The sequence below is a fragment of the Podarcis erhardii genome, assembly GCF_964252035.2.
Source record: "Podarcis erhardii genome assembly, chromosome: 8".
Taxonomy (NCBI): Eukaryota; Metazoa; Chordata; class Lepidosauria; order Squamata; family Lacertidae; genus Podarcis; species Podarcis erhardii.
This window is the reverse complement of record NC_138499.1, coordinates 62484107-62506302: the sequence shown is the minus strand read 5'-3', so window position 1 is coordinate 62506302 and position 22196 is coordinate 62484107. Positions and strand designations below refer to the sequence as shown.

At 40.1% G+C, this 22196-nt stretch overlaps 1 protein-coding gene across 15 annotated transcripts in view; it reads left to right on the top strand.

Annotated features, from left to right (window-relative positions):
* Nucleotides 1-22196, top strand: part of ATXN1 (ataxin 1) — a 231494-nt gene that overhangs the window by 152849 nt on the left and 56449 nt on the right. For 13 of the 15 annotated variants that reach the window (XM_081873398.1, XM_081873396.1, XM_081873390.1 and 10 more), the window contains one exon: nucleotides 1833-1929. The exons of 1 other annotated variant lie outside the window; for it this stretch is intronic. The gene's annotated coding sequence lies outside the window, so the exon portion shown is untranslated. Of the gene's footprint in view, nucleotides 1-1832; nucleotides 1930-16338; nucleotides 16424-22196 lie in introns of all 15 variants that reach the window. One more of the 15 variants, XM_081873388.1, reaches the window with a different exon arrangement.

The following is a 22196-nucleotide window of genomic DNA, read 5'->3' as shown; positions in this document are numbered from 1 at the left end:
CATGCACTTTAAAAAAGCCTTGTTTCATCTCTGCCTGGGGTCACTGGAACATGAGTCAACCTGTTTAAGGCTTATTCCATGCAAAAGAGAAGAGGAAGTGAACTAGTGTATACAAGCGAATGAAGGATTAGTGATGAGATAATATGAAAAATTAAATGGGAACATGGTTGCTGGCATTTGTAACTGCATTTTTATTAGTGCTACCTGAACTGTGAATTAGAACAACAACAGGACTGAAAGAGGGAGGTATTGTGCAAATACCAAGAGAGTAGAGCATTGTTAGGCACAGCTGTCTGGCTTTCAGATCAAGCTTGGGAGCTCCCTTCTCCTCATAGCAAAATACTTTTGTTTGCAAAGGAAAATGCTATAGTGCTGCTGGTACACCATTTCCAACTGTTAATACATTGGTCTCTCATTATAATTTGAAGCATGGTATGCTCCATCAAATTTTATTACTGTTGAAAAACTTGTTTATGCTAAATTAAAGAAATGAAAGATACAGACCCACCATAACTGGTTCAATTTTGTAGTTGTACTAGTTAGCTTTCTTGCAGTAGAGGAAATACATAAGGCCCAGTCCTGTTTATCAATTAGTTTACCAATTGGGCCAATATGAGAAGTGGCCTGCCGGCAAGTTCTGTTGCCACACATACCACTTCCTTTGCAAACATTTTGCTTTCAGATGTCATTGAAGGATGATGGATGAGCCATTTCAGTCAATAATTTTGTGTGTGTGTGTGTGTTTTTAAAGGTTTGTATTAGGTATGCTTTTATAATTGTAAGTCGCTTTGATACCTTTTGTGCTGGGCCATCCTTCTGTGCAGTAGTAGCACAGTTGGATTCTGTGCCTGAGGAATATTCTGTAGTGCACTGCAGTGGAACCAATGATCTGAGAGTATAACATGACTTCAAAAGTTCTTACATTCTGACATAAAATTAGGTGAATTTTAACTGCAGATTTTGCTGTTTCCTTAGCCATAAACTCACGTCACCTGTTCCAAAATATTAGTGAACAAACTGTTTGGTATTTATACTTTTCTCCACACTTCAGTCATGTACCTTCACATAATGTACACGTTGGGGGGGGGGTAATTTGGCACAATGACCAGAGGGTGAAATTCTAGTTTGGTACTTAGAAGTTGCATGTATGTTCCTTACATCCACTAGCAGAAATTCCCGAACCATAGAATATGTGTCTCTTATATATGGGAGGTAGTATAACAAATATGGAAAAACAAACTAGGGTCGTGGTTCAGGCAAAATATAACAATCCTCCTTATTCGGGATTGAAGCTGGGAATCTGTGAACATACTGAATGCTCTTTAACTGCTGTTGCACTTTATACTGTAAGTGTTTTTCTTAGTGGGTGGGTCTGGATGATAGCCAAGTGGAAATTTTCACAGCACTGCAGAATTGTACAGTGCACTTATTGCTTCAGATTGTACAGTACCATGCAGACTTATGACGTATTCCTAATAACAGCTCTGACCATGCACACGCTTATGTGTGGGTGGCCTCTTCACCCCTGTGTACTAAATGAAGCACAGATATAATGCCGATATCGTGACAATGTAAAGCCCCACCTTTGCGGATTACTTTGCTGTAGTGGAGCCATATGTGTTTTATGTGTTTACCAAGCAAGTCCCATCTCAGTTGTGGTGGCACGGTAATCGAAACTTCAAGCACAGCCAGTCATTAAGCTTGGGAACCAGGAGTGAGATCCCCAGTCTTAATTACATTTGTTCCTTTAAGCTTATAGAAACCTATTGACAATTTGTCAAGTACAGCATACAGATTTTCTTACTCAAAAAATGTTCTATTTTATTTGAAAGAGAGCACCACTGAGGGCCTGTGAACAATCCAGCAATGCCTGCAAATTCTTCAAGGTGAAGGATAATCTGGGACTCCCAACTGACGACAGTGAATGTTGTGAGTAAGCTATGCAATAATCATTACTGAATACTTCCTCTGTAAATATTTTTTTGCATTGAGTACAGTGGTACCTCGGGTTAAGTACTTAATTCGTTCCGGAGGTCCGTTCTTAACCTAAAACTGTTCTTAACCTGAAGCACCACTTTAGCTAATGGGGCCTCCTGCTGTTGCTGTGCCGCTGCTGCATGATTTCTGTTCTCATCCTGAAGCAAAGTTCTTAACCTGAGGTACTATTTCTGGGTTAGCGGAGTCTGTAACTTGAAGCATCTGTAACCCAAGGTACCACTGTAATTACAATAAAAAGAGGATGGCTTTACTGACACCCAAGACTTATTTGGTGGTGCCTTTCAGTTATTTTGAGAGCACCATGCACTTCATTACTACTTGAAACCATAATTATGGAATTATTTAACGTAATGATGTAATAGTGTGTGGTGTTCCCTATTTTTCATATGGGACATGTTTTCCTTTCAGTCCTCCACTCGCATTGTAACACTTTTCCTTGGAAGACATTTCTCCCACACATGAATAACCAGCTCGATCTCTTTAGATATGAACTGTATGAAGATTCACAAAACAAATAGCTAGAAGTGTTCTATGTCTTGGTACACCTGCCAATTTATGATTCCTTAAAGAACTGAAATTTTGTTCAGATGTAGTATGTAATATTGAATAATACAGCAGATGCATTTCAGCAGTAAAAAATGTGATGCCAGAAATTGCCATATATATGAACAAGGTTTTGTTTGTCTTAGCTGTTAAAATATGCATAATTATTTTACAGACAGCAACCATTACAGGCACATCCAAATGACACGTCTTCGCCATTGCATGGGTCCTTTTGGACCCAGAAGAGGTCAGAACAGAGGCGGGGCATAGGAGGGTGGGGCACACTTATATGAGCTCCGTCAATGTGGGGCAGGGGGTGGGAACAGAACCCCCATGCAAAATGGTCACCGCCTGTATATAAATTACAACTCTGACTCTCAAGAAGGCAGCAGCACTTGGCATCTAGCTCTACTTCCAGAGACTAATAATGCTAACTTCACACATATATATTTGGGGGCATGTCTCCCTGAGTTCTGCCTGCAAAGAATTGAGTTTACTAGTTAAGTATGATGCAGTCCTAAATACTCATACTGGGAATAAGTCCTATTCAACTCGGTGGAATTTCCTTCTGAAAAAAGCAAACATAGGATCAGGATGTAAGGCTGCAGTCCTGTGCACACGTATGTCATTGAAGGCAGCAAAATGTAACTTCTAAGTAAACATGCATCATATCAGGATACATGTGTCTCACCTAATGTGGTGGTTGTGGTCTTTTTTCTTTAGATAATGTCTATGAGGCAGAGCAATGCTAGACTTCTTTTTCTTAGAGTGATAGTATTTTTCAGCATCATCGTTATCAAGCTGTAAATTTTACCATTGCTATATAAACCCTTATCTGTTAAAATTTTACAGCTTAGTGATTTAAAACAACAGCAACTTTGGGCAAAAGTTCATACAGCGTCTGAGTTCTTAACTTAGAAATATGTGTTCATATTGTACTTGTCAAGTGGTTAATCCTCCTGACAAATCTGGAATTCATGACAATGAAATGGGGGTTGCTAATTTTTCTAAAGGGTGTTCCATAGCTGAGGGTTGGACTGAGTTTTCATTTCTGGGGTGAATGCAATCAATTTCAGTTTCAGCTAAAGCATTTCTGCCTCTTACCTATAATTACATCATTTCACCGCCAGACACAATGCAGAGCCAAATCTCATTTTAAAATACTGCTTGGAGCCAGATCTATCTAGAAATTATTTGTTTACAAAGCAGCATCTTTTTTCCTCTAACTTACACCCTCCATTTTTTCTCTTTTGGATGGTAGCAAATATATTTGGCTACAAATTTAGCATTGTGAGATCCCAACCATCTGCTAAAGAAGAACACAATTTTATTTAGAAAAATAATGCACATGGTGTTATGCTTCCTTTTATACATGCAAGATATGTCTAGGTATTAGCTCGGATGATTGGTGTCCACTGCACCTGGCAGGGCTGCTAAGAAGTCTTGAGGACATGGCCAATGAGGCCATGGCTCATGACCAGTTGTTCTGATTTTCTTCCCATTTGTCTCCTTTGCAAAGATACTCTGGACACTTAAGCATTGCCGCTGTACTAATCCTTAGCACTTAACAAATTTGGAAAGTGCCCTACTTTGGTTTGGGTCCCTGCTGTCAGTATTCTTCCTCTGTCGGGAGAAAGGTTGTGGGGGGGGGGGTCACCTTTTCTGATTCTCTCCTTATCATCCTACTTTGCAATGAAACAAGTGGACACTTAAACACTTACAATTTCATTTAAAAAAAATGAACTAGTTCTGGCTCAAGATAATCCTTTTTTCAAAAAGGAATTAGTTGCCATTCCTGCTCATCCTTTAACAAAACAAACTAGTTCAGATCAGGTTCAGCCATAATATGTTTGTCGTTCATAAAGAGTAAAGTTCACTGTTTGCAAAATATTTTCAGTATTCAAAATGTTATAAGCTGCTGTACCGAAGTACATGGTCCAAAAGTTAAATCAGGGGCTATGGGTAACTAATAAGATGTATTACAGATGTATGTCAGCCTTTGAAGCATTCCCCATAATAGTATTTTCATGCTAGAAAATGCTTACGCTGTTCAGTTTGTGCCAACCACACAGCTGTTAAAGGCACAAGGTATTGTCTGCTTTGTTCCTGGTCCCTGTACTTCTCACTGCAAGCTGCTGCTGTTGGAAGAGACTGCATCTCTTCAGCAGGGCAGATAAGGAAATGCCTCACATACCTTTCTTTGGATTGCTTAGCAACAGTAACTGAGCGTCCTTAGTAGCAGCAGCCCTCACCTGCCAAATAAGCTTTAGAATATTGCCTCTAGTTTTGCTTTCTAACTTTCTTCTTCCTTCCTTCCTGATTGACTTCGTTTATTTTATGAAAGCTTAGAGTCCAGGCCGCTTGCTGGGGGGGATTGGGAGGGAATGAATGTGAGGCTGAATTAGAAATCATTCAGAGTTCTACCCCAAAATAAACTTAATTCATCTTTAGTTCACCTGGCAATTATGGCAGCTGCTTCAGAGATTTCTGAACTAGTTCAGTGAACTTCACTAAACTGATTTAGTTCATCCCAAACACTGGTTCTTCAACTTTATACAGTGGACTTAGACTGTTTTGTTATCCCGTTTCCCCAGGGAATTATTTCTCTGTGAATTATAGTTTTAGATCTAGAACTTCCAGACTTATTTGGGGGAACTGGCATAACACTGATACATGCTTTAATGTAGATAAGGTAAAGGTAAAGGGAGCCCTGACCATTAGGTCCAGTCGTGGCTGACTCTGGGGTTGCGGCGCTCATCTCGCTTTATTAGCCGAGGGAGCCGGCGTACAGCTTCCGGGTCATGTGGCCAGCATGACTAAGCCACTTCTGGCGAACCAGAGCAGCGCATGGAAATGCTGTTTACCTTCCCGCCGGAGCGGTACCTATTTATCTACTTGCACTTTGAGGTGCTTTCGAACTGCTAGGTTGGCATGAGCTGGGACAGAGCAATGGGAGCTCACCCCGTCGCGGGGATTTGAACCGCCGACCTTCTGATCGGCAAGTCCTAGGCTCTGTGGTTTAACCCACAGCGCTACCCGCGTCCCTGATAATTGTCAAGCCCGGTCACTGAACAAGTCCATGTGCTGTGTAGACGGTGTCACGTTTGATTCCTGTACTAAATGGCAGAGAGCCATGCACACATTTTTTCTATACACACCATTTCACTTGTACAGCATTGGCAGCCATAGAGTCCCAATAGAGTATGGCAAAAATCTTTATGCAGTGACATAAAAAAGAAAGTGTTAATTCACATTTTGCAAGGCGTTTTGAATGCAGGAAGTACTCCTGCCATGGACCTTGAGAATGGCATGTTGTGGGTCTCTTGGGAGAACTGTCAGCTTTTTACCATGGCAGAATGAATGGAAAGTTTTGACACAGTTTGAAATTTTGAATTAGTCTGCTTCTAAACTTGTTTGCATCTGTTTACAGGCTCACTTCGTGCCTTTTTTTAAAAACAGAAACTGCAGACTGCTGAGAGAGGCAGGGCATCCATATGTCTCTGTTCTTGTAAGCAACTCTCTTCTGTGAACCACCTCGTATTTTTAGGGATGGGGCAGAAAGAGCAGGAATTGCAGTTATTTGAAAAATGCAGTCTCTGAAAAGGCAGTGATTTATTCTCAGGCATTATTCTTGATTAAGAGCCACAGACAGCTGCTGCTTGCCTTTAAATAGGCATAGCTCTGTAGGCATGCTGTACATCAGGGTTCAAGGGACTAATAGATCTCTGCCAAAATCATAAGTATTTAACACCAAGTGAATAATAACTCAGAATGCCTTGTTTGCTGGTTTCTGGTTTGTGTCCTGTGCTTCCAGTACAGAGCAGAAGTTCTCATTTGTTTTGAGCTTTACCAGTCATATGGCCTAAGACCCAACAAATTTGAGTTGTATTTTGCATATCTTTGTTTTCCTCCCAGGTAGAAATGAATCAAAGCAAAACAGTAGAAAAAGGAAAGATATCACACTGCTTATATGGCTGTTTTACCCCAATCAGTAAGCTGTTAATGTAAATGTTTACATGGGTTTGGGGCATGAGTGAGGAAATAAGGACACACTTTCCCTTCTTAGCCAAGATATAATGGAGGGGACTTAAAATCCTCATAGCAACTTTTCATCCCATACATGAAGTAGATAGCTAACCAGGAAAAGAAATCAGTTTCACATTCACTCCAGAAAGCAATAAAAGAAACACTACTCTTAACTAAGTTTCACCTGACAGGAAGTCCCATGGACATCAGGGAATATGTTTTCAAGCAGCCTTAGTTTTGGCTGGATATTAATGTTTCAGTAGTTGCTTAAAACAAACAACATAAACCCTTCTAAAGATTCAGTGTCATGTTTTGTTCTAAAATAAATATGGATGTGTATTTGATTACATTGCACATATCTACCTTTGGAAATCATACTTTTGCTTTTTGGTGTATAAAAATGTAATGTTGGGAAAGCAATAAACATTCCTGCTTTGGAGAAAAAACCTATTGCAAAGCTAATCTTACAGTTTCATTCTCAATGGAACATTTGAACCTGGTAATTGGGGAGTTCCTTCACCATTCCTGTGATTCTTTTCTTGTGAAATTCTGAAAATCTTCTAGAAGGCAGGATGTTCTTAGTACTGATCTGTGAAGTCTTTCCATGAAAATCAAGAGGAAAAATTGGGATTAATACTGTTGCACTCCACCCCTGTCTCTGAACAGTGTTGGATCCCAGGGGTTCCAGTTGCTTTCCCAGGGTTCGTGTTTCCTTTTGGAATGAGGGACAGTGGAGACTGTGGTGTCTTTATGATATATGGTTTATTTACACATACCTACAGCCTGAGCCTATGATGAAGGGGTTCGCAGCATTAACACCCCAATAGGGTCTTGTTTCTCCCATTGCTGCAGCCTTGGATTGAAACAGACATCAAACATTGCTCTGTAACTCTGTCTTATCACAGCTTGCTGCTTTGCCTCTCTAGCTCTCATCACTCTGACTCTGCCCTCAACTCTGGCTCTGCCTGTTGAGAGAGGGGCTAGTTTGGCTATTCCCATGAGTAGAAAGCTTGCTGGATTCAGGGATTAGAGGGGTCTGGCATATAGCTCGACACCATACCAAAGCTCATAACAGTACCATAAATATGACTACATAACCAGCTGTTTAATTGTTAGAAGCACTTGTTGATTTTACCCGTGGTATAGCTATTGGGAAAGCACCCTTAAAGTTCAGGGACCTAACGGTCAGGGGTCCCTTTACCTTTAAGTCCCATTTATGCAGAAGTGATCCCAAGAAGGTAATGCATAGGATTGCAGCCTTTGAAAATGCTTTGCCTCACAATAGCTCAAATGTACTCTGATCTGATTGTAAACATTGTGTTCATCTGAGGGGAAAAAAGGGTGCCAATCAGTTTGACATTCTAGTGAAACTTATTGTCATCCCTATAGTAGTTACTCCAGGGAGTTTAAAACGGCTACGGCAATAAAATCTTTAGCCAAGTAGCCTGCCCTCCCAACTGAATGCTCTGTTTGCTGTTAGGAGTCCCTATCCAAACAAGTTCACTGGCATTGATGTGTAAGTCCATGAAGACCTAGTAGGAGAAATACTATTCTGTTGAGAATAGCATGCTTGCTCACATCCATTTGAGGTCTGTTTACAGCCTTTATAATATCTGACTGCAAACTCTTGCGTGCATTGGGTAGGGATGTTAGATGATCTCATGCACACTTGATGGTGTTGGTGCTATCTGTATTTCTTCAGAATGAGTCTTATGTTTCTGGTTGTGTCAGGTATGATGCTTAGAGTTACAGGTGCTGATAATGTTTCAGAGGGATCTGATGGCACAGAGGTCAGGAGGGAGGCAGAGAGAAAGGAAAGCAGCTACCTTGATTGCTCTTGGCTCTTTTGGTTGTTCAGCATGTAGAAATGAAGAGGCGGGCTAGGTAATTTAAGGAGATGCCCTTATTTCACACTTCTCCCAGAATGATGTTTTCCAGCCACCTTTCAAATAATAGAACAACCTCCCCCCTCCGTTATCTTTAAGGTTTACTGTATATCCATCTTTACTAAGTTCTAGGGGCAAGACAACATTTTGTAAATACTTGCAATTTTACTTTTTAGAAAATGAATTTATTTATCTAGTAGAAACTATTCCTAGCTATTTATTGTTAGCTTACTGTTTCACAGGCATAGGTAAATCTCATTTTGAACTACTAGGAATCTAAAATTGCTTTCTATCGGTATTACGTTTGTTGTTGTACTGCTGTTTTGACATCCCAAAACACAAATCAAAGCTCTCAAGTCATCTTGTTGACTACTGCAGCTTTCTCTCCTGAATCCTCCTACTCTTGGGCAGCTCTCAGTCAAGTCAAAACAAAACTATTTTCTTTCTTGCTAACTTCATATCATCTCCTTTTCCCCAATTTGCCATTATGCATTATCTGAAGGGTGACATGATAAGAAACCTCCCACTACTCCAGGTGTAGGAACTGCATGGCATTCAGGTTTTTTTGTAACTTATCAGTGTTCCCAGATATGCAGAGCATCAAGAAATCTTAGGGATGTTTAGAGGATTTGGTCACATGGAGTTGATAATTCTGTTGGCTTTCTTCAAAGTGGAAGCCTCTTTCTACCCATAACAAAATCCAGGCACTCTTGAAGAAAACTGATTTTCTAGACCCATTTGAATCAGGGTTTAGGCCCAGTTTTGGCACAGAAATAGCTTTGGTCGCCCTGTATGATGACCTCTGTCGGAAGAGAGATGGGGGAAATGTATCCTTGTTAATTCTCCTCAACCTCTCAGCAGCTTTCAATATCATTAACCATGGTATCCTTCTGGATTGGCTGTCCAAGTTAGGAGTGAGTGGCACCACTATGTGGTGGGTCTGGTCCTACTTGGATGGTCATTTCCAGAGGGTGATGCTTGGGGACTGCTCTTCAGCCCCATGGAGCCTTCCATGCGGGTTTCCTCTGGGTTCAGTTTTTATGCCCCATGCTGTGTAATATCTGCAAGAAACCACTGAGTGGGGTCATCCCGATTTTTGGAGTACGCCATAAGCAATATGCTGATGACACATAGCTCTATTCCTTTACTTCTGAAGGTGTGGCAATGGATGATCTCGGCCGTTGTCTTTCCTTGATAATTGCACTGGATGATAGCCAATAAACTGAAGCTCAATCCAGATAAGACAGAGGCACTGTTAGTGGTTCACTAGAGCGGATGGATGGGAGGTTGCCTGTTCTTGATGGGGTTAACATTCCCTCTGAAGGAGCAGGTGTGCAGCTTTCTATTTCTATACATGTCCCTATCTTCATCCTAAGTCTTGCTTTATGCATTGCTGTAGAACAGGGTTTCCCCAACTTGGGTCTCCAGCTGCTTTTGGACTACAGCTCCCATCATCCCAAGCTAGCAGGACCAGTGGTCAGGGATGATGAGAATTGTAGTTCAAAAATAGCTGGAGACCCAAGTTGGGGAAACCCTACTGTAGAAACAGATGTTCCTTGTTTAGTCATTTCTGACTTTAAGCTACCTTCCTATACATCCAGCACACAGGAATTAGCTTTTCAGTGGCCATACCTAAAGCTCATTGAGTCTTTTTGTTATATCCACTTATTGTGCAGCATTCCTGTTATAACCACCGCCTACAACACTATTTCTGTAAGTATTGTTCTGAGCGGTGTGAATTTGTTTCATCAAAACTTTAGCCTTTTGGTTCAGCGTTAACTGGTTTAGCACAATTTTCCTTCTGTTTATGGCTGCAACAGTTGACAACGGAACAGTAACAATGCTCTTTGTGACAATAGTGTTATTGAGGGATTTGTACTATATTTTAGGGAGGCCGTTGCTCTTGAAAGCTGTAACTTCGTCTGCTTTCAGTATTCGTACATTATGATGGACAAAGAGAGCAGTGTGTTGAGGAATTGGAGAAACTTGGGCTGTATACACTCCATATATTTAAAGCATGACCCCTCCTGGGAACTGTAGTTTGTTAAGAGTCCTGGGAGCTGTAGCTCTGTTAAGAGTAAATTGCAGTTCCTAGGGGGCATGCTTTAAATTTATTGTGTTTGTACAGCCCTGCACACATTGTGATAACTGCACTGGGCCCTTGGGGGAGGAAAAAGGACATTAAAAACAGTTTGTAAATAATAGTAATAATCATACTGAAACCTACTTAGTTTTAATCTGGTTGTGCTTTTCTTAATCAGTTTATACGATGCCAACCTACAGGCGAACTTGTGCTTCTTTTTGCTTCCTCTGGTATGAAGTCATTCATTCCATCCATTTCCTGCAGAATCCCTCAACGCTATCTCACATAGTTCTGCCTTCTCTCCCTTATTTATTTCATTTATGCAAAAATATTTATTACCTGTTCTTCATCAACACAGATACCAGGGCAGTGTTCAGAAGGGAGGCTAAAATGCTCATTGATGTCTCCTGAGCTATCTTGCAATAACCCCACCAGTGACTGAAATGGTGTTTGGAATCTCTTGAAAAGCTGTTTTCCAATTTCTTTCCACTTCTATTACTTTCTTTCAATTGCAATTGAGTAGATTGGAAGTCTAACACAAAGGGTGAGGGGTGGTGGATGGTGATGGGAATTATCTGTGGAATTGAGTGTAGGTATGTTGTAGGTATGTTGTATGTATGTAGGTATGTTGTATGAAATGTATGTTTGTATGTGTATTAATGTTGAATTATTTTAACAATAAAAAAGATAAAAAAAGAAAAGCTGTTTTCCTGGGATGTGGGAACATGACAGTTTGCTCAAACAGGGAGGAGATGAAAGATGTCAGGAAAGCATCCAGAATTGTAGGCTGACATCTGATGCCTATCTTCCTTGTATTTCCCTCACTGTAGATTGAAATACTGCTGTACTTTCAAGTCTACGAATACTGGAAATCCTTGCATTGTGTTTGCTTTTTTGTTCCCCATGTTCTTCTAGATCTCCTCCATCTCATTTTCTTGGCTCCCCCCCCCCAGTTATCATGTTCCATAATGCCCCACCCTCTTGAACAACTGTCTTGAGTTATATTCCTTTTTGCGAATAATCTCTAATCTCTGGCCTGGACATGTTAATCTTTCTGCTAATAAAATAATCAGCCATCTTGTCCCTGGAAGATTTCCAGTTTCTCAGAGCTCAGTCATTCTTACTAGAACATAGCCTTCAGCCTGCACCCCAGCCTTAGGCATACAGGATGTTTTGAAAATTATGATGCCTCTTAACCATTTGAATGTTTAGCCCTTGGTTCTGAGTATTGCTTATACAAATATACAAGTGTTGCCTTGAACCCAAGATACTTTTCTCTTTTAGAATGTGAATTGCTGCAATTGTAATTATTTTCCAGCTTAAGAACTCTGCTTTGGATCTTTCAATAACATTTTGCAAGGCCCTTTTACCTTCCTGATCCATTTACATATGTCCACCTTGGCCAGTTTTATTTTGTTGATTCTATTTAGTGGCCTAGTTTACTTGTTGCAAGCCATAGTTAAGCTAAACTATGGTTTAAATGTGAACATGCAGCATGCTGTTGCACACGGCTGAAATTGCAGGCACTTTGTTCCTGCCCCACTCCAAGGTTTGTTTGGGGAAAGCAAACCAAAAGACAAAACCCAAGTCCAGATCATAGCATAGTTCCCAACATGAATGGGAGAGGCATGAAGCAGCAAAATTTCAGCCTGCACCCCAGCAGGTTGTGCATTCACATTGAAACCATAGTTTAGCTTAACTATGGTTTAAAATGGTAAGTGAATGAGGCCAGTGCGTATTTTCATAATATCACCAGCAAAACTGTAATTGGCTTGGTCTGTGTCTCTCCACAGCATCAGTGTACCTTCTGCATTCAACAGAAGAGGGCGAAAAGTATAGGTTTTTTAAAAATCTGCTTAATAGACACTATTCTTTATCCCATGTCTTACCCAATTCCGTGCAACAAAGATAAGCTCAGAGATCTATTTCTGCATCTTACCCTTCATTCTGTAAGGAAAGCTGCCCCAAGAAAGCATATATAAATGCTTTGATATTTACAATCAGCTACCTGGCATTCTGTTTGACAAACTAGCATGAGTTCAGTCTCTCTTCTTGGCCCAGACGAAATGTGAAGGATCAAAGTCTAGAAAAATTGGCAGAGGAAGGACGTTTTGGCAGAGATCAACCCAGCAGTTGTCTGGGCCAAAGCAGTTAAAGCTGCCGCAAAGCTATGGAAAATCGCTAGATTTTTGGATGACAGGATGAGTAGATAGGGTGGGGGCAGGTGCGAGAAAATAGTGAAGGTACAGCAAACAAGCCAGGTTTAATGACTGTACTGAAATATGCTGAGGGAAGTTGAAGAATGGTATAATGGACCTCTGTGTAGTTGCAAGCAGGCCTGAGGGGAGAGAAGAAAAGACTGAATTATTGGTACAATGGTCTCATAGCATTTAGCAGAAATGCCTATTTCTTGAGAACTTATTGTGACATGTCACAATATACAAACCCTCCAAGTGTCCCTATTTTCCAGGGACAGTCCCGGATTTACAGAAGCCGTCCTGGTTTCTGATTTGATCCTGGAATGTCCCACTTTTTCTTAGGATGTCCCTATTTAATCAGAGAAATGTTGGAGCGTATGGAGTTATGCAACCTCTGAGCCAAGGGTATAAGTATACAACCTTTAGAAGACATCTGAAGGCAGCACTGTATATAGGGAAGTTTTTTCAAGTTTACTGTTTTATTATGTTTTATATATGTTGGAAGAGTGGCTGGGGCAACCTAGTCAGATGGGTGAGGCATAAAAAAATAAAATTATTATTATTATTATTATTATTATGGAACAGGACATCCCTATTTTCATTGGAGAAAAGTTGGAGGGTATGCAATAAAATGATCCTAGATTGGCAGCACAGTGGCTTTGGGCATTATGTCCAATATATGTAAGGGAGTCGTTTCAAAATTTCTGTATTATCCAAAGGCGAACATGTGTAGAAACGATCCACAAGCTTCGCCTGTGTGTCCAGCTTGCAAGTTTTTCTTAGGCAGGTTGTCTTTGGACATAATAGCAGAGGTGCATCAGCCTGCAGCGTGAGGCAGTTGTGCATCAGGGTGTCTGGAGCTGAGACAGTGAAGTTGCTCGCTAGGTGTGGTGTCTTCACAGAGCTTTGTGATCTGCACTGGAGAATTAAATGTTCGTGTTAAAGAAACTCAATGGACCATGGTTTTACGGCAATGTTCAGGATTTGTCTCTGTCAATTCAAGTTTAGGCCATATGGCAATAAAAGTCTGTAGGCTGAAGTCTGCTACAAATTTTTTGGTCTAAAGATAATCTGATTACTCTAGTTGTTCCCATGGGAAGAATATTCCCTCTAGGACCTTTCTCTCACAAAATCTGGCTTGCAGATTCTTATTAATTAATGCCCATAGTGTTTTCTTAACACATTTTGGGGGGGAAGAGCAGCAATGAAACACCAGGAGATAACTTCCTTGTTCATTTGTTGTTTAAATTTAGGGACAATGTTTTTTTTTTTTTCCTGGTGTTCTAACTACAGTGCAGAGACATCTAGTGACCAATCTGCATGATTGCAAGTGAATAATTCAAGCTGTATATTTATAGGCCTGAGATTGCAATAAAACAAACAAATTGTTTGGTGCACATCTTGTTTACTGGGATCAGAATGGCACTAGTGAGGTTTCGCTTCTGCCCCCTAGTTTTGATATTCCTCTAAACTGATGAAGTCACTGTTATTCTACAGGAACGTTTTTACTGCTTCTGACCAGTGGTTCATCTAGGTCAGGTGTGAAGAACCATTGACTCTCCAAACAATGCTGAACTACAACTCCCATCACCCCCAGTAAACATAGTCAATGGCCAGGGATGAGGAGAGTTGTCCTTCAACAACCTCTGGAGGGCTAAAGGTTCCCCACATCTGATTGAGGGTAACCTAAGAATTACTGGTTCTGATGCCATCTAACCCATTATTCTGCTTTCCCACTGACATGCCTCTGAGAAGCCCACAAACAGCACATGAAGGCAATAGCTCTCTCCCTCTGTTGCCATATTGAGTGCTATGCTGCCTTTGAAACTATGGAAATTGCAAAAAGCCATCACTTCCTCTAGTCCCTATTTCAGAGGTAGTGCCATCACTTATGTAGCAAAAAGGACACCATGTGTGCTGGGTGTACACAATGGTCAGGAATGATGGGAGCTGCAATCAAACAGCATCTTGAGAGCACCAAATTGGTTGCCCCTTATAAGTAGACTTTGTTGTAGTTTTAATATATTTTATGCTGCAATTAAGCTTTTTTTAAAAAAAAATGGATATATACGGCATCTGTGCACAGTACACAAGTCCTTTTAATTGCTTATAACAATCGCATCACAATGTATAGACTCTGTGAGTTCACCAGAAGTATACAGTAGATGCCTTCTTTCTCTTGCCTAAATGGCTCCCATGAATTTCTTCCTGTTAGCTCTAGGGGCACTGAAATCTTGCTCATGACTGAGTAGCTAATAGCCAGTGATTGGGTTAGATTTAACATTACAGTGGTACCTTGGGTTACATACGCTTCAGGTTACATACACTTCAGGTTACAGACTCCACTAACCCAGAAATATTACCTCAGGTTAAGAACTTTGCTTCAGGATGAGAACAGAAATCGTGCTCTGGCGGCGCGGCAGCAGCAGGAGGCCCCATTAGCTAAATTGGTGCTTCAGGTTAAGAACAGTTTCAGGCTAAGAACGGACCTCCAGAACGAATTAAGTACTTAACCTGAGGTACCACTGTATATCCTGGTTTTCTGCTAAAATAATCTTCAAAGCAGTTTACAAAACAGAAGAAAAATACCATGCACAACAACCTAAATACAATACAAAATGCTAAAATTACGTATTCAATACAAATAATACCAATAACAATAGCGAATAGCAGAGCTTCTAGGACTCCCATGTCTGCTCTCCCCAAATGCTGGCATCCACCCAAAGGAAGCCATCCATAGACACCAGCCCTCCACATCTGTGGTCTGCTTTGGGTCACTCCAGACACTGCGGCTCGGTAGTCAATCCATGTCCCAACCATCATCTCACACGACCAGCATCTCATGCTGCTCACCATTGACGGAGAGCCTCAGAATAGAAGCTGTTTCACTCTCTCCCTTTGGTTTGTGTCAAAGGTTCTTATCCTTGCCAGGCACAAGCCTTAATTTATACCTGGGGAGGTGCTAGTTATGTTCCTTAAGCATTACAAGATGTTTTGAAACATAGGAGTGGCTTGTGAAAAATTTCCTGTATTTTAAAATCAGGATGTGGAAAGCAGTTCTTAAAGAACATTTGAACAGTAGGTTTGCTGCAAGGCTTTTTAAATACGGATGCCTTTTCATATACAAAAGGGAGCCCAGCCCACTCATTTATTCTTTTATATGCTTTTATTCCTCTTGTTTGTTTCAAACTCCTTGACAGAGGAGCAATGGGAATTGTTTTCTCTAGGGCTTCTCAAACTGACTTGCAGACGGATTGCAGTATATAATATGAAGTCAGATTCTCAGACTCTTATACTTACAAGTCAGGAGTATCCTGTTGAAACAAGTATTAAGTTTGAGCTGCTTCCTGGAGAGGGCAACACACCATGCTAAACTATTCTTCTTAGCCTAGCAAAGGAACAACAAAAGCTGTGCTGAGCGTTAACCCCTTGCACAACTGCATTTTGTATTGTATGCCACCCTGGATTTGACCGTTGATCTGATTACAAATCTCTTTGACAGATACTTTTAGTCAGTCTAGAACATTCCTTAGGAGACATTTTTCTGTCCGAAATTAGTTTGTTCCATTTTACAGAATTGCTGTGTTGCTAAATTATGTTTTAGATTTAAGAACTGCTGCACAACTTTACTTCAGCAAATGTATGCCAGCTTGCAGACACGACACACTTCTCACTGAAGTCATCACAATGTAAGCTACAAAATGATAGACTGAATAGTTGTGGTTAATGCATGCTATAGCATTGAAGGCATGGGAAAAATGTCCTTCTCCAGACAGTTGTCTGAGGTTACCTCTTGACCATGTTTTCACTCAAGTGCCAACGAACCCTATGAAAGCATGATTTAGAAATAACTGGGTTTTTTGTTTTGTTTTCAAAGCTTGATTAACTTGCTATTGTCAATATAAGGGTTTAAAATAAGCACAAAGAAAACATTTTGAATTTGAAAAGCCTCATGCGAGCTGCCTAATCCTACACAACACCTCTATTAATCATCGTTGTTGTTGCTGCTATTCCAACTTTGCTGCTGAGCTTTTTTAACAAAATGCTGTCAGAAGTTACTTGAAGCAATATGCTGGAGCCTTCCCTACCAAAGAAATCTCTGCTCAGTAGTAGGCATCTTAGCTCACACCTCAGGGGCAGTCTGGGGGTGCTAACTCAGTGCTGCTCTTTGCCACACCTGCGGATAACAAGAGAGCACTTCAAGAAGAGGAGGGGCAGCATTCACCTTCTCCCAGAAAAAACCCCCTGCCTAGTGCCAACCCATCTTAAGGCCACAGGTATATAAGGTTTGAGAGAGATCACCTTTATTAAGCAGAAATTGAAAGATAGGGCAATAATTAGATAGGTCATCTTCCTTCTTAGCCCCCTCCCCAACTCACCTGCCTGGGGGTTATAAAACTTAGGTGGAGGGTGCCAAGGGTGATGGGTTGCCGTGGAAATAAACTTATCTAGTACTGTCTGGACTGTATCATCCCCAGTGAGAGACTAATCATCAGTGAGGCAGAAGCTGCTGAATGTAATGGTAACAGAGAAATTTTAAGTAAAATCACTTCTATATTTGCAAAAAGTTAAATGTGTTGAAGCTGCTTTAGAATTCCTCTTACGGTTTCCCAGGATGAGTACAGTAAATCCAGTCTTTTATTAATTAACTGAAGCAATTAGTAACTCACTTTAAGAGAAGCTGTAGGTTTATCTGTTGTGGTTAAATATTACATAGACCTCTCCCTAAGGGATATAATTTCAGCTAGGAGCCGAGTCCTCATTTGTACCATCTTTGTACAGAGGTTAGTTATCCAGGGAATTATTTTAAGTAGTCAAATATGCCTCTACTATATATGCAGTATGAATACATATTCAAATTTTGTGAAAGATTTGTACGTTGTGCTATGAAATAGTTCCAATAGAACATGAATGAATTTTCCAGGCAGTTTGATCTGCTGCATCTGGGGTTTTTTCCACTGACAGCAAATGTGCAAATTATGCAAACAGTGGCAAGCCTTTTTTAATTACGTTGTCAGTGGTGAGAAATTTGGGGATAGTGGGACTTTAAAGAGCATTTCACTTGGGTTTACTTGACAACTTTTAGTGGCCTGAGACTGAAAGCTTTTAGGTGCAGCAGTTGTGCTCAATCCTGAACAACTGAGGAATTAGATTATGTGCTATGAATTTTATAAGTAACATGTAAAAATGTAAATGTAAATCTCCACCTTTCTAGGTGATTTGAGCAAATTCTGGCTGTAAGTATGCATGGAAACCTTGCTTGGCTGGATAAAATGTTATACTCTGTATTGTAAATGCATATAAAGCCAAAGCACAATTTTAAAACATACCTTTTTAAAGAAATAGCTGAATACCATTTGCATCCTTTCATTCCTTGAGTCTGAGCTTAAAGGCCTCTATCAGCAGTGATTTTGAGAGGGATGTTGTGCTGTTTTTTATAGTGAACTCAGAAGCTAAAGAGCTCAGCAATCAGCATGTTTGAATGCCAGCCAAGACACTAAACTGGCAGCCTTCCACTCTGCTATTGATGCAAGTAAAATGTGTACTCAACTGACTTGAGTCAGGGCATACAACTTTTACAATCAAATGCTTCTGCTTTTCCAATTATATGGAAACTGGGGAAAGTGTGTGGGTGTACGCTACTCAGAAGGGAAACAGAAGCAACGCTTTACATTCAGTTCACTTCTACAGACCAGTTGAGGCCTCGTTTAGAATATTGTTGAGAAACTGTTCCATTTTCCAGAGAGTATTTAATTATGTCTTCTAACATTTTAACTACTGAATCCACCTTGTTTTAAAAGGTTGTAAACCTCTCATTTTGGCAATAAGCTGCAGCAGGAAAGTAAAACTAATTGATGTTTTGTATACAGAACTACATACAATCAATTGAAAACTCTGCAGGGTACATATGGTACAACCAACTTTGCTTTTTCTTCTGATTTAGCAGCGTTACGCAGAGCATGAATTTAGGAGAATTGCCTCTTGGGGTGATTCATATACCGGTGTCCTAACTTCATCAGGTCAATTTAACAAGTGTAACATTGTGATTTTTCATGCAGCTTCTGAGAATTACTGAACAGCATGCGGCAATAAATAGTGACAGAGCAAATCGATTTCTAAAGTAAATAAATTCAGTACCAGAAAGAAGTGTTATAGGAATTTTCTGTGCAGTCAGATTTAAGTTGAGTAATTTTGTCGGAGGTGCTGCATGTCCCATAGCAAAGCAAACCTCCATTACTATATTGTCTTTTGATTGGACTGTGTTAGAGTAAATAACAGAAAATGGGACAGCACCTATTGAGGGTTTCTGTAGATTAGTGGTGCTAACATTTAGTTAGCAACATGCTTGTTTTGTCTAACACAGCTCAGAAAAGTAATTATTATTACTCTCATGATGTCATTTGTGTAATGCATATGCTGCCTTTATTTTCTCATCCCTATGGCAGGTAAAGGTAAGCTATTTCCATTTTTACAGTGAAGGAACCAAAGCGTGCTCAATTTGTGACTAAGCAGGAAGTTGGACCTATGTAAAAGTCCCAGAGTACTTTCACTGGACTGTATTTCCTGACATTAACAGGGGAAAGTGTTAAGAGCTTTTTCACCCAAATTTAAAACATTACATGCGTTGGGCGAGAAGCTCAATATCCACACAGCGGGTGTAAAGCCTGCTTCTAGAGGATTGCTGTCGTTTTCTCCAGTATGCCCTCTTTTAATGTAGCAAGTGGTGAACATACCCTATAAACTGAAGTCCATCAACCTCACCAAGAAACTTGCACAGGTACAGACTGACATCTTCCTTCTGACTAAATGCAAGAACCTGGATGTTATGTTTAGTGGGAGATAATCCCAGCATGGAATGAGAAGTTAAAGAAAGTTAGCTTCCATGGAAGAGGGACTAGATCTACTGCTATAAATAAGTGATATTTTTTTTAAGTAGAATATTATTTTTATAATCTCATGGATTCTGTTACCCAAGTTCCTCTCCTGTTGCATGAAAAACACTAGCAACATAATCCATAAAGAACCGCTTTGTTTTCTAAATCGGGAAAGCTAGGGCAGGTATCGAAAAGGTATCTTTACTTACTTCTTCTCCCCTACCCTTGCAACAACTCATTATAGATTATTGGAACAAGAACAGATTAGGAAACAGTAGCACAATGTCTTGGGGAAAGTTTGTGCGACTTGATTTTAGACGCTATATGCAATTGAAACATTACTGCCTACACTGTCGCACTATCACCTCTCATACAAACTGGAGTATTTGCAGAGGCTTTCAGACTATTTTTACTCATCCCTCTTGGTTTCCATCACAATATCTGGAGTTTCTGGAGCTAGTTTTGTAAATGTTTTGCATCAGGTTTTTTTTATGATCCTCTGATAAGCCCTATCCAATCCTAAATAAAAATGTTCGAGTCAAATTTAATTAACATTTGTAAGTGTGGGTGGAATACATTTGCTTTGGATAGATTATGGGTTTGGGAAGACATAGATGTAATTGCCACAGACTTAAGTGAAAATCCTCTGCGTTCTTCTTGAGGGCAGAACTATGCTCTTAATTTAACTGGATCGCTGGGTGAGATATTAGACGTGTTTCCCTATTACAATTACCCACACAGTAAATCACAGCATCCTTGAAATGAATACTCCTATTGCCTAGTCATTTGTCAGGCAAACCTCTTAGTAACAACTTATAATTAGACAAACTAATCCATTGGCATGAGGCAACACCCTTGTTTCAGAGGTCTGCCCAGAAAAGACATGTTTTATGTTTTAGAATCTTACTTGGTTTGAATTGCATCTAATGGCTGTGAACTTTATGCCCAGCAAGGTCAGTAAAATAATACGTTCACCACCATCTAACAGTGTTCACAATTATGTGAACCTTCAAGTTATGTAGAACTCTTTCTCAGGCTACGTGTTTAAAAAAATAAATAAATCAGGTTGGAGGGAACATCTAGATTTGGTTTATTTTTTTAAGTGAGGGAATGTTGTTAAGCCCTGGAATGCAAATTGTTTCAACTTCAAGTTGAATAGCAATCCTGGTAGGTCCGTCTTTTCTTTTTAAAATGTATTTTAGGAAGCGATGCTACTTTAAATAAGTTATTAGAACCGTGTAGGGGTTCATGAGTCATTTACTAGAAATAACGTAGTTGACAAAGTAGTATCTCGGCAGTAGCTAAATACGGAGGATTTGTTATTCCTTTTAAGGTGACATTTGCTGGCTTCTCATGACAGAACAACAAAAAATCCAAAATTCTCCACCCCCCCCCCCAATTACATTTCACATTTGTTCAGGCTTCCGATGGATAGTGATGGGTGAATACTTCATTCTGACTTTCAATAGACAGCTACTTTAAAAAACACCCCTCCCAAAAAAATATTAGTTTGACAAAGTAAACAATAGTATCTTTTTAAAAAGTTATTCCCAGCCCAAAAGGACCCTGTTGCATTCCTAATGATGCAACCAGAAGCACAATCGAAGCCTAGAGACTTTTCCTTCTATCTCCTCTCTCCTTTTTCCAAATGTATCTGAATGAAACTTAAATTTATAAATTTTCATTATGATCCATACATGCCCTAGACAATTGCTTTTCTGTAATTGGCAAGCGCTGGCTCTTATGATTTTTACTGTACAGTCTGCCCATGTATGTTTTAGTTTGATGGTGGTTTTGTGGGGACCTTGTACAACCATGTAAATTCTAGATTATTTTAATTCTACTGGATCTGATTTTAACCAGACCCCACAGTAAAGCAAAGCATAGATATGCGCGGGTATGGGTGTTTTCTCTTTCTGTCTGTTTGATGTGGGGTTGTGTGACCTGGCAAAGTGGAAGAGAAGTAACAAGGGGCAGTAGTGCCCACAGCACTTGTGCCCATCGACCCAAAGTTTTCTATTGAACGTGCATGAGTTATATGTTATGGCTGTAGAAGTAGCTTACATGTGAGTAAGGGAACTACACTTCCCTTTAAGTATTCTTAACAGCAATTCCGGTTTCTGAAAAATTCCTGCCAGTTTTGAAATGGAAGGACAAATGGCCTCTTCAGGATTAGGAAGTGGCGTGCTCTTGAGAATATTTCCAAAGAAAGTTCTGCCTGCACATATAGGTCCCTGACACATGGATAAATTGCTTATTTTGAATCATGGCCATGGATTCCCTGTATTGAGTCTGCTCTTCTTCAGATTTTGTAAGCACAAAGAACAGACACTTCCTCCCACTCTAACAATGTGATTCTTGGTTAGGGGGCTGGGGAGTCTAGAAATCCTGAATCTTTCCTCCCACTTTCTTTCTGGATATTCCTCCCCCCCCAAAAAAAAAAAATTGATATTACTAAAATAAATTTCAAGACGCTGTTCTTCCATATAAAGCTGTGTGTCTGTGGGACATTTTGCCCAGAGTTGTTTGAAGCCCACCTGTCGCATTGTAGCTCAAACATTTGTGTTCTTTTAATCTGAAACTTGCA